This window comes from Triticum dicoccoides, chromosome 3A (genome assembly GCF_002162155.2).
Source record: "Triticum dicoccoides isolate Atlit2015 ecotype Zavitan chromosome 3A, WEW_v2.0, whole genome shotgun sequence".
NCBI lineage: Eukaryota > Viridiplantae > Streptophyta > Magnoliopsida > Poales > Poaceae > Triticum > Triticum dicoccoides.
Genome location: NC_041384.1, coordinates 759,617,226 through 759,630,060, shown reverse-complemented (window position 1 = coordinate 759,630,060; position 12,835 = coordinate 759,617,226). Strand labels below are relative to the sequence as shown.

Sequence of the window (12,835 nt, the reverse complement as noted above, 5' to 3'; positions counted from 1 at the left end):
GTCAGGGGCACCAGGGGCGCCACGGGCGCCGGAGGAGCCGTGGGGGCTGTCGGCGCCAACGCCGGGGGTGCCGGCGCCGCGGCTGTAGGAGGCGCCGCATGCTGGGCGCGCGCCTCAAAGCCAGTGGGCGGGCCAAGAGAGGCGCGCAAGCGCCTTGGGAGAGGCGTCGAGGAGCCCACATCACCAGTGGCGGGAGGAACAGTCGGGGGTATACCTGGTGAAACGGAAACACATGCTCATCAAAGTAAACGTGCCGGGAAGTGAACACACGGTGGGAGACGGGATCGTAGCACCGATATCCCTTGGAGTTGGAGGGGTAGCCAATGAAGATGCAAGCAACAGATCAAGGTGCAAGCTTGTGAGAAGCAGTGTCAGCAGTGCTGGGATAGCAAAGGCACCCAAAAATACGCAAGCCATCATAAGATGGGGGCGTACCAAAGAGAAGATGGTGAGGTGCGTAGTTCCACCGTGGGCGGCATGGTCTAATGTTAAGGAGAAGTGATGCAGTGGCGAGTGCGTCCGGTCAGAAATGAGGCGGCACGTTAGCATGAAACAGGAGCGTGTGAACGCAGTCGTTCAGAGTGCGAAGGATGCGTTCAGCTCGACCGTTCTGCTGTGAAGTATACGGGCATGTGAGACGAAAAACTGTGCCGTGATACGACAGAAAAGTGGGGAAAGCAAGGTTGTCGAACTCTTTTCCATTGTCAGTCTGAAGAGTAAGGATGGGACGCCCAAACTGCATGCTGACATAGGAGTAAAAAGCCGTCAAAGTGGAGAGTGCATCCGACTTTCTGCGCAAAGGAAAAGTCCACACATAACGAGAATAATCATCAAGGATAACCAGATAATATAAATAGCCCGAATTACTAGGAACCGAGAGGTCCACACATCGCTATGAATCAACTGAAAAGGAAAAGAAGCTATGGTGGTGGAGTTATTAAACGGGAGACGAACATGTTTGCCGACACGACAGGCATGACAGGTGTGATCCTCTATCTTATTACAACTGAAACTGAAACTCTTAAGAATATGACGAAGTGTGACGGGGTTGTGATGACCCAAACGAGCATGCCAGAGGTCGACGCCGGCGGAGAGAGCAACCGGTGCGGTGGTGGAGGTGGATGGGGGATGCACCGGATAGAGCTCGTCGAGGCTGTCACATCGGTGAAGTACCATCCTGGTTCGAGCGTCCTTGACACAAAAACCATGCTCGTCAAATTCAATAGTAACAGGATTGTCACGAGTTAAACAACGAACAGAGACAAGATTCTTAATAAGATGGGGGAACACAAGTATGTTAGACAAAGTAATATGCATGGAAATGGAAGGAAAAGAAGTATGCCCGACATGTGTGATAGGGAGTGTGGAACCGTCGCCGACAATGATGCGGCAATCGGTGATGACGGGAGTGAAGGAGGCAAGATTAGCAGGTTGAGAAAACATGTGAGCCGTAGCCCCGGTGTCTATGAATCAATCACCGCTTTCAGTGTAGTTGTTTGGCGTAGACGTGGTGTGCAACACGGCGAACGGGTTGAAGTTGGTGGATGCGAAGGAGGTGACGGACGACATAGCGAGGACGGAACGGTGCGGGTGGTTCGGACGGCTCGGCTGGCAGACGCGGTAGCAGGCAACAGTGAATTGGAAGCGGCTGCAGTAGCGAAGCGACTAGGCGGCAGCGACTGGATCAGACGGGATCGAGCGGCTGCACCAGCAAAGCAACTGGATTGGGCAGCGTCTTGCGGCTGGAACGGGCAAGCTGCTGGGGCTGGATCAGGCGACTAGGCGACGCACGAGGCTCGAGTTGACCGCGGCGCGCGGGTCTAGCACGAAAACATGTTTTAGAGCCTATGCATTCGGGTTCTTTTTATCTAACCACTCATTCCTACATCACGATTCGTGCAAATAATTTTTTCTTTTTTGTTTTTCTCATATAGAATATATATTGGTACTTCAACTTTACAGCACAACAAAGCTTTCTATGTAAAATGTGGGATAAAACTTACAGATTTTTTCGTCCAATATAAATATACAAAATGAGATTTGTTTGATTAAAAAAATCTTATTTTTCATATTTATGTCGGACAAAAAAATCTGAAAGTTTTATTTCACATTCTAGTTACAAAGTTATGTTGTACTGTAAAGTTTGAAGTTCAAGACATGTTTTATTTGAGAGAAACAAAAAAGAGAAAATTCCATGTAATAAGGTAGTTGTGTAGCACAGATCTCAAAGCAACATTGGAGTGCTAGGATAGTGAGGCCCGGGTGCATAAGCTCACAAAATCTGCATCCGGGTCTGGCAGCTAGCGCGGGCGGGTGAGGACGCGCGCTGGCGGGTCACGGGCAGCTGGTACAACGCGTGATGGGGCGGCCGGCGCGATGGGGTCGCGGGCTACAGCGCGTGGAGCGGCGGCGGCGGCGCGGGTAGACGCGCAGCGGTGGCGGCGGAGCGGAAGCTAGAAACAAAACCTAAAAAACTGATACCATGTATGTTATGGGAATTGCACAATGTATTGCTCTCGTGTATAGGCACGTATATATGATGTATAAAGATGGACCACGGATCTCAACTATACAAAGAACTAAGAGGCGGACCCAATACACAATATGCACATAACACATATACTCAAAAGGAAGGAAGCACGAGGAATTGCCGAGGAAAACGGATCGGATCGCCGCCCGAGTCGCCCAGGCGGACGACGCATAGATGACCATGGAGAACCATGGTTTATTCCTAACAACCGAGTGAATCAGGAACTTCAGGCCCGTTGTGCTTCAGTCGTCATATTCATACTACCCCCTTCCCCGACCAATTTCTGGTTGGGCTCGGGAATTGGGAAGTATGATGGCAATACTAAACCAGAAACCTAGCTGGCAGATTATTTTGTGGCCATTCAGATCAGAGGTGGCAATGAGAATACGGCCATGCGGAATCTTTCTTTCTACGTTGAGGGATTAGCTCAGGCCTGGTTGAAAAATCTGCCAGAGGACAGTATATTATAGCCGGAGTCCCGGAGAGAGCTCGAAGATGTTTTCTTCAAGATGGCACATGCAAATGCCCTGGAGGATATCAAGAGTTGATGCTCTGTGTTCAGAAGCCTAGGAGTCCGCTCAGGATTATCGACATTTAGAGATGAACGTAGCTCCTCAGCTCAGTGGAAGGAGTAACAGAAGACCATGCGATCATTGCCTTCCAGCAAGGTGTGAGATATGAGCACCTCCAACTCAAGCTTAGGCAAATGGAGATAACCACCATGCGCTAATTGATGGACATTGCCAACCGGTACACAAACGGTGTGGAAGATAACATAATGAGGCAGGCCACAGAACCTACCGTCTGCTCAGAAGGGTAGGACAACCAAAATTGACGGAATGACAAGAACAAGCGCCACCAGTCGGATGCGGAGGATGGTGTTAGTGTAGCATAGCTGGTCGTTGCAGTGGCAAAGAGAAAAAAAAGATACCGGACAGAAAAAGGAAGCGGTCCCACGGAAAAAGGCAGCCAATGATGATATTCTAGACAAGCCTTGTTGCATTCACAACAGTGAGGAGTTTGGCCCAACTAAGCATACACTATTACAGTGAAGGGCTATGAAGAAGATGCAGTAGGTGAAGGACAAAGAAACGACTTATGATGAAGGTGACAAGGAATTGGAAGACCCTGCACGTGGATACCCCGGCGAGAAGGATATCCGCTGATTTTTTTCTTGGCTGGAGACCAATTGGATCCGGAAGGTCAGGAATCAGGAAGCCAACATGGCAGCCCGACTATCACCAAATACCTGAACTGGTCGGATCATCTGCCTCATCTGTCGTATCCCGAACGTCAAGCTCTTGTGGTCGATCCGCTTGTCATCAGATTTCGACTGCAAAATGCATTGATGGATGGAGGAGCCAGAGTGAACATATTATAGGACGCGTTTAGGGAGCAGCGGTCCGGAGGGCCGACCAAAAAAGGAAGTATTTGGTCTCTAATCCATAAATAGAAATAATTTATCTCCCTAATTCACATGCAACGAAAACCAATTCATATTAGAGAGAGAAAAGTAGTGTGCAATCGGGAAGAAAATACAAAAGCATATATGAACAGGTGTGAACGCATTTAATATGTATTTTAAAATTTTCTTTTTTTTTGCGGGAATATTTTAAAATTTTCAAAAAGTCATAACTTCTAAACCGCGCATGAGAATTACGATCTGTTTTCGCCGTTGGAATCATGAAAACGTGCTCTTCAAAACTAAATCCCGCATGGGTGTGTTTCAATGAACTTTTTTGTGTGCAACTAACTCCTCGTTTAGTGCAATTGTTTAGTAGTGGATGTGCAACTGTCTCATCGTCGATGTGCAACTTTCGCCCTACTCACGGACATGCAGTTTTCACATATGCGAACAACTATGAACACATTAATGCGGGGTTAATTTTTCTAAAAAATCTTAACTTTTGAACCGAACATCAAAATTAAGACCCGCCTCCGTCATTGGAATCCCCAAAACGTGCTCTCCGAAATCCCGCATGCGTATGTTTTGACCAACTTTTTGTGTGCAATTTAATCTCCGTTTGATGCAACCGCTTAGCAGTTGATGTGGAATTCCAAACTACCCCTGCCAATGAGATGTGCAACTTCATCTGTTGCCCAGACCAACTGGCTAGTAGTTGATGTGGAACTTTCTTGCTGCATGTTGATTTGCAACTTTCTCTCTTGGCCAGCTGCCTAGCAGTGATTGTGCAACTTTGGATGTAGCCATGGCCAACTGTCTAACAGTGATGTGCAACTTCCCTTCGTACCCCCCTGTGGATATGTAGTTTTTGCTACTAGCATCCCGTCCAAACTACACCGCTAGTGAAATGTGCAACTTTAGCGCCCTATCAATATGCAACTTTTCACTACCCTCATGAATGTGCAATTTTCACCATGCAACTATCATTGTCTGTGAGATGTGCAACTTCATATGTTGCGCCGGCCAACTTCCTAGTTAACAATGTGCAACTCTATCTTTTGCTCAGCCAACTAAAATTACACATCGATAAGTAAGGAGGAGAAGGAGTTGCACATTGACTACTAGGCAGTTGGCTGGAACAACAAACTAAGTTGCACATATCGTTGATAGGATAGGTGGGGTAGGGTGCGCTAGCAGTGAAAAACTACACATCCACGAGTAGGAAGGAGGGTTGCACATCAAGGACTAGGTAGTTGGTTGGGGCAGTAGATTAGTTCCACATCAGGTTATCATGGATTAGGTTGCAACTTATAGCAAGTTGAATCATGCAGTAAATATTGTTAGGTTATCATGGGTTAGGAGTGATCACAATTCTTGACAACCCAAAGCATGCAAAAAATATTGCGAACAAAAATGCTAACTTGGCAGACACCAGTGCAGCCGAAACTAACTCTAGGTTCGTCCTTCCAGTCCACAATGGGCACCAAGAAAATTCAGGTGCACCCCAACAACCCAACCAAGACGGCTGAGACTGCTGATGACCTCGATCCCAAATAAGAAAGGGAAAATTTTGTTTTTGCCACTCTAGGTTTTGCCAAATTTTGTTATGCCACTCTAGCTTTTGACATTTTAATTCTGCCACTCTTAGCTTTTGACAATACATCAGAATTGCTATTCTATGGCAAAAACAAAACTTTCAGAGTGGCAATTGTGATACATTGTCAAAAGTTCAGAGTGACAAAAGTGAAATCAAATTATTATTCTTTGCCCACGGAATGGCAATTGTGATATATTTTTAAAAGCCAAGAGTGGTAGAAGTGAAATGTCAAATTTTAAAGTGGCATATGAAAAATTGGCAAAATCTAGAGTGGCAAAAAAACAAACAAATTTCCAATAGGAAATAGAGCTCGTCGGTTTCCTCCGTGAAAAGTGTGATATCTTTGCATGACCTACCACAACATGCACCCATGCATGGAGAAGATCCACCACCACCACATGCAACCATATATGATTTTCGATTCTATTATTCTATTTATGTTCAAAAAATATTTTACAACTATACATGACCAAATATAATAAGTCATATGTATTTTTAATATTGATAAATTTAATGAATCTAAATATTATATTCCAAACAATCAAATCAAGTTTAATTAAATATATTACAACCGATTCCCACTACAACGCGAGAGGTGTCATCTAGTAATAAGGAGACATGATGCCTTTGTTTTGGAAAAATAGAGGAAGAGAAGAGTGGAACTCAGTTCGAGTCTTGTCGGATCCATGAGCCAGTCGGTCTGAAGGAAAACGTAAACGAGACAGCAACTGGCATCGCCCATTGACAAGCACCGCGTTTCTTTCTACCAAGAATCTTGAAATGTACGTATATATTTTTCAAATAATTTAGGAAAATCGGTTAAAAAAGAAAAAAAGATATTGGGTGCTGCAATATGAGAAAAACTCATGGTATACCAAAATTATATTTCTGCTAAAAAGAATTATTTCTCTATATATATGTAAAAAATGTTCACATATATAAAAAGGTATTTTTATGATACGGAATTATGACGTACTATTTTTTTTGCATGATAATACGTGTCTCATTCATATCATAAAAATCAAAAGACAATTCACGTAATGACCGACATTACAAAACTGAAAAGATAGCAAAACATCTATGAGCTTGACACCAACGCTCGTCACCTGCCTCCGGCACCATCACAGCAGGCACCAAAGAAAATAATGACAGACCACCTCCCCACATGAGCTCGACGCGGCTCCATCGCTGATATGCAGCTTTGCGGGCCTCCAAGGTGGCTCACCAAAAGTGAAGCCATTGCTGTTGGACGAATTAGACCGGGGCAACACCCCAGAAACGCCATCGAACTCCAGATGTAGCACCCCACCACGACTAAGACGCCGAAGGAGGAAACCATACCTGCCATCCACGAACCACGAACTCAGCATATGTTTCGTCTTTCAGATGTCGTCGATGCAGACCACAATTTGTTGAAATATGAGATGGGCCTAGAGCCCATATGACAATTTCAGATTTGATCTCTAAGGGCCCATGTAGGTGGCATGACAAGGTGGTGGGAAGTTTAGTCCCACCCCGGAAGTGGAAGGAGAGTTGGAGTGGTTTATAAGGGATTTTCTTCCTCATGCTATTGGAGCTTGAGAAGAGATGAGGCCCTCGCGTACTCCTCCTCCTCCGCTCGCCTCGCCACGCCACGCCACGCCACGCCTCGTCACGACGCGCCGTGGGTTGCGGGATTGAGCCGAGCCGAGCTCACTCATATGCGCTTCTTTTTGCTGGTCAGGAACGGAGAGTGTTTGACAGGTGGGGCCACGATCTGAGACGTCAGATCGTGGGCTACCGACTTGGACGTGGGTTCAGCCCACATCTCTCAACGCGAAGCCGCACATATATATGTGGGGCGCTGCCAACCCTAGCCGCCACGAAATAGAACGCATCTCCGCCTCCACGCCCGCATCGTTCCTCTGCTGCTGCTGCCGGCGGCGACTCCGTCCCGTTCACCGCGTACACGGTTGACGGGAGAGCAGGCCTCCGAAACCCCGCCTCTCCGGATCCTGTACAGGAGAGGGGCGATTAGGTTTTTGGGTAGCGACTACGCGACTGCTCGCTTCTGTTCATCTACGTCCACATCACCTTCGTCATCACCATGTCGACCGACGCCGGCCGTGCCGCCGCCGAGAAAGCCGAGGCCGACAAGAAGGCCGCCGAGGATGCCGCGGCTACTGCCGCCGCCGCCGCCGCCGCATGGCCGATTGGAGGGTATACATCGTTTATCCCTCTCATGTTTCTTTCTGTTGTAGCAGTACTAGCGGTATGTGTAGATGTTTCTACTATATGCGTAGTACATGCTCTGTTAGATCGTAACCAGTGTGTTATCAATGCTGTCAATGTCATGCTCATGATTTATTCATGGATTAATTTAATTGGAAAACTGCATATTTTCTTATCAATCCAAAAACCTAATATGTGTAGGAGTTTTTCGAATTCTGGTTTTGCTGCTGCACTGAAACCGTCGCCGTTTACGGGGACGTACTTTAAGCGTTGGCAGACTAAAACCACCTTATGGCTCACTGCCATGAACATGTTCTGGGTCGCCGGTGTGACTCCCACAGGAACGATCGCTCCTGATCAGGAGAAGGCATTCAAGGAGGCCACTGTCGTGTTCCTCGGGGCAGTTCTGAGCGTGATTGGAGATAAGCTGGTTGACGCATATTTGCATGTGCGGTCTGCCAAGGACTTGTGGGAGGCGCTCGAATCTAAGTTCGGGGCTGCTGATGCAGGGAGCGAGATGTATATTATAGAGCAGTTCCATGATTACAAGTTGGTTGAAAACCGTCCTGTATTGGGGCAGGCTCATGAGATAATATGCACTGTTAAGGAGCTTGAGCTTCTTAAGTGCAAGTTACCGGGCAAGTTTGTCGCGGACTGCATAATCGCTAAGCTTCCCAATTCCTGGAGGAACTTTGCCACCACTCTGAAACATCAGAGGCGTGAATTCTCTGTGGAGGATGTTATTGGCCATCTGAGTGTTGAGCAGAATTCAAGGGCAAAGGACTCGCACGGAAAAGGGGTCGAAGGAACTTCTGTGGCCAACATGGTGCATCAGAAGAACTCCAATTCCCACAAGCCCAAGGGAAAGAACGGTGTCCAACAAAGTGCCGACTTTAAGAAGAAGGGTAAGAAGACCTTCAAGAAGAACAAGAAGGATGAGGGCTGCTTTACTTGTGGTTCGATTGAACATTGGGCCAACAAGTGCCCAAACAAGTATAAGAAGCAAGGGCAGGACTCCAAGTCTGTCAATATGATTGTCAGCAACAACGAGAGTGGTGCATCTGGGTACGGTAATTTATTTGCTGTATTTTCAGTTTGGCCGTCCATGGATTGGTGGGTCGACACAGGTGCAGGTGTTCATGTGTGTGCTGACATTTCATTGTTTTCTTCTTACCAGGCCACAGGTCACGGGTCCGTACTGATGGGGAATGGCGCGAGTGCTACTGTTCTTGGTGTTGGCACGGTCGATCTGAAGTTTACTTCGAGAAGGATCGTGCAGTTGAAGAACGTGCAGCATGTCCCCGCCATCAAGAAGAACCTCGTTAGTGGCTCCCTTCTATGTAGAGAAGGGTTTAAGTTGGTATTCGAGTCTAATAAATTAGTTGTTACGAAATATGGACTATTTGTTGGAAAGGGTTATGAATGCGGAGGCATGTTCCGCCTTTCTCTTGCAGATCTATGTAATAAAGTCGTGAACAATATTCATTTGAGTGTTAATGAATCTGAAGTATGGCATTCACGTCTTTGTCACATTAGTTTCGGTGTTATGACGCGGCTAGCAAAATCGAATTTAATCCCGAGTTTCACTTTAGCCAAAGGTTCTAAGTGCCATTCGTGTGTGCAATCTAAGCAACCTCGCAAGCCTCACAAGGCAGCAGTGGAGAGACACTTGGCGCCACTGGAACTCATACATTCTGATCTTTGTGAGATGAATGGTGTGTTGACTAAAGGTGGAAAGAAATATTTCATGACTTTGATAGATGATTCCACTAGATATTGTTATGTGTATCTGTTAAATACTAAAGATGAGGCTCTACACTACTTCAAAATCTATATGGCAGAAGTTGAGAATCAACTTGAAAAGAAAATTAAACGAGTCCGGTCAGATCGTGGTGGAGAGTACTTCTCGAAAGAGTTTGATGCGTTTTGTGCGGAACACGACATTATTCATGAGAGGACGCCTCCCTACTCACCCCAGTCAAACGGGGTTGCCGAGCGGAAAAACCGTACTCTAACTGATTTGGTTAACACCATGTTAGATACGTCAGGTTTATCCAAGGCATGGTGGGGGGAGGCTATAATGACATCCTGTCATGTCTTGAATAAAGTTCCAACAAAGGATAACGAGATCACTCCTTACGAGAAGTAGACCAAGAGAAGGACAACACTCTCGTACTTACGTACCTGGGGCTGCTTGGCGAAAGTTAATGTGCCGATCCCCAAAAAGCGTATGCTTGGACCAAAGACTGTGGACTGTGTTAATTTGGGCTACGCTATGAATAGTGTTGGCTATAGATTTATAGTAGTGAAATCTGAGGTACCTGACGTGAAAGTCGGTACAATTATGGAGTCTAAAGATGCTACATTTTTTGAGGACATTTTTCCCATGAGAGATGTACAAAGCACTTCTAGACAGGAATCTGAGGAGACTCCTGAACCTGCCGTTACGATGAAATATTATAATCAAACACATGATGAAAATCCTGAGGAGGATAATGAGGAATCCCTTGGTAGGGGCAAGAGACAAAGGACTATAAAGACCCTTGGTGATGATTTCTTCATATACCTCGTGGAGGATAATCCCACTTCTATTTCAGAAGCGTATGCATCTCCAGAAGCTGACTACTGGAAGGATGCGGTCCGTAGCGAGATGGATTCCATCATGGCTAACGGGACTTGGGAGCTTACTAAATGTCCTTATGGTTGCAAACCATTGGGATGCAAGTGGGTGTTCAAGAAGAAGCTTAGGCCCGATGGTACGATAGAAAAGTACAAGGCTAGGCTTGTGGCCAAGGGCTACGCCCAGAAAGAAGAAGAAGATTTCTTCGACACTTATTCACCTGTGGCCAGACTGACCACCATTCGAGTATTACTCTCGTTGGCGGCCTCGCATGGTCTTCTCATTCATCAAATGGATGTTAAGACAGCTTTCCTGAACGGAGAGCTAAAGGAGGAAATCTATATGCAACAGCCTGATGGCTTTGTGATGGATGGTCAGGAAGGAAAAGTGTGTAAGTTGGTGAAATCTTTGTATGGCTTGAGACAAGCGCCTAAGCAATGGCATGACAAGTTTAATGAAACGTTGACATCTGTTGGCTTTGTTGTTAATGAGGCTGACAAATGTGTATACTATCGCTATGGTGGGGGCGAAGGAGTTATACTGTGTTTGTATGTTGATGACATACTGGTATTTGGGACTAATCTCAAGTTAATCGAGGAGGTTAAGTCTTTCCTATCTCAGAACTTTGAGATGAAGGACCTTGGTGTGGCTGATGTTATCTTGAACATCAAGCTATTGAGAGATGATGAGGGTGGGATTACACTTTTGCAATCCCATTATGTTGAGAAGGTGTTGAGTCGTTTTGGATATTCGAACTACAAACCATCTCAAACACCATATGATTCTAGTGTGCTGATTCGAAAGTCTAAAGGCACAGCTATAGATCAATTGAGATATTCTCAGATTGTTGGTTCACTACAGTATCTAGCGAGCGCAACGAGGCCTGACATCGCATTTGCTATTAGCAAACTGAGCCGATTTGTTTCCAAACCGGGTGATGTACATTGGCGTGCTCTTGAGAGAGTTATGCGCTATCTGAAAGGTACTATGAACTATGGACTTCACTATACCAGATACCTGTCGGTACTTGAAGGGTATAGTGATGCGAATTGGATCTCTGATGCTGATGAGATGAAGGCCACAACTGGGTATATATTTACTCTTGGAGGTGGTGCTGTTTCCTGGAAGTCTTGCAAGCAAACGATCTTAACAAGATCGACAATGGAAGCAGAATTAACAACATTAGACACATCGGGTGGCGAAGCAGAATGGCTTCGAGATCAGTTGATGGACTTGCCAGTGGTTGAGAAGCCGGTTCCGGCCATCCTTATGAACTGTGACAATCAAATAGTTATTGTCAAGGTGAAGAGTTCAAAGGACAACATGAAGTCCAACAAACACATAAGAATGAGATTGAAAGCTGTCAGAAAATTGAGGAACTTCGGAATGATAGCGTTGGATTATATTCAAACGGCTAAGAATCTGGCAGATCCCTTTACTAAAGGGCTATCACGTGTTGTGATAGATAACTCATCAAGGGAGATGGGTATGAGACCCACATGAGTTGCCATGGTAGTAATCCAACCTATGTGATCGGAGATCCCGTGAAGTAGGACCTGGGAAAACAAGCCAGTGGTGAACTGAGGAGAGTAACTTTACTAACCCACTCAGTTGGAGATGCAATACTCTCGGAAACTGTATGGAAGGATGACTACTGTCTTAATGTGTTCCAAGGCTTATATGCATAACCAAGATGCTATCCTACAGAGCAATCTTTGGAGGAACTCACCTATATGAGCCCGACTGCTGGTCACAGTCTATGAGATTGGGGTGATCTCTAGAAAGCTCATGAACAGGCCAGGAGTGTGACTAATATGCTCCACCCAAGGGGTCGGCCTTCGGCAGCCTCGTATCAGTGAGACTTGTGGTGAAACTTCTTGACGCCAAACTCACAATTCAAGGCATAGTCCATTGTTCAGTTGTGAACGAGTGTAACTACTTGGTCTAGGTGGAGCTCAACCTTAATCGGTCTCCACTGAGATGCTGGTATATCGAAACAGCGTTTGGAACAAAGGACAAACTGGGCCCCTGAGATCTGGTGGGGGATTGTTGAAATATGAGATGGGCCTAGAGCCCATATGACAATTTCAGATTTGATCTCTAAGGGCCCATGTAGGTGGCATGACAAGGTGGTGGGAAGTTTAGTCCCACCCCGAAAGTGGAAGGAGAGTTGGAGTGGTTTATAAGGGATTCTCTTCCTCATGCTATTGGAGTTTGAGAAGAGATGAGGCCCTCGCACACTCCTCCTCCTCCGCTCGCCTCGCCACGCCACGCCTCGTCACGACGCACCGTGGGTTGCGGGGTTGAGCCGAGCTGAGCTCACTCCTATGCGCTTCTTTTTGCCGGTCAGGAACGGAGAGTCTTTGACAGGTGGGGCCACGATCTGAGACGTCGGATCGTGGGCTACCGACTTGGACGTGGGTTCAGCCCACGTCTCTCCACGCGAAGCCGCACATATATATTTGGGGCGCT

The 12,835-nt window shown here is 46.4% G+C and overlaps 1 pseudogene; it reads right to left on the bottom strand.

Annotated features, from left to right (window-relative positions):
• LOC119273315 overlaps nucleotides 1-1,569 on the bottom strand; it is a 7,140-nt pseudogene extending 5,571 nt beyond the window's left edge.
• Between the last annotated feature and the right edge of the window lie 11,266 nt (nucleotides 1,570-12,835).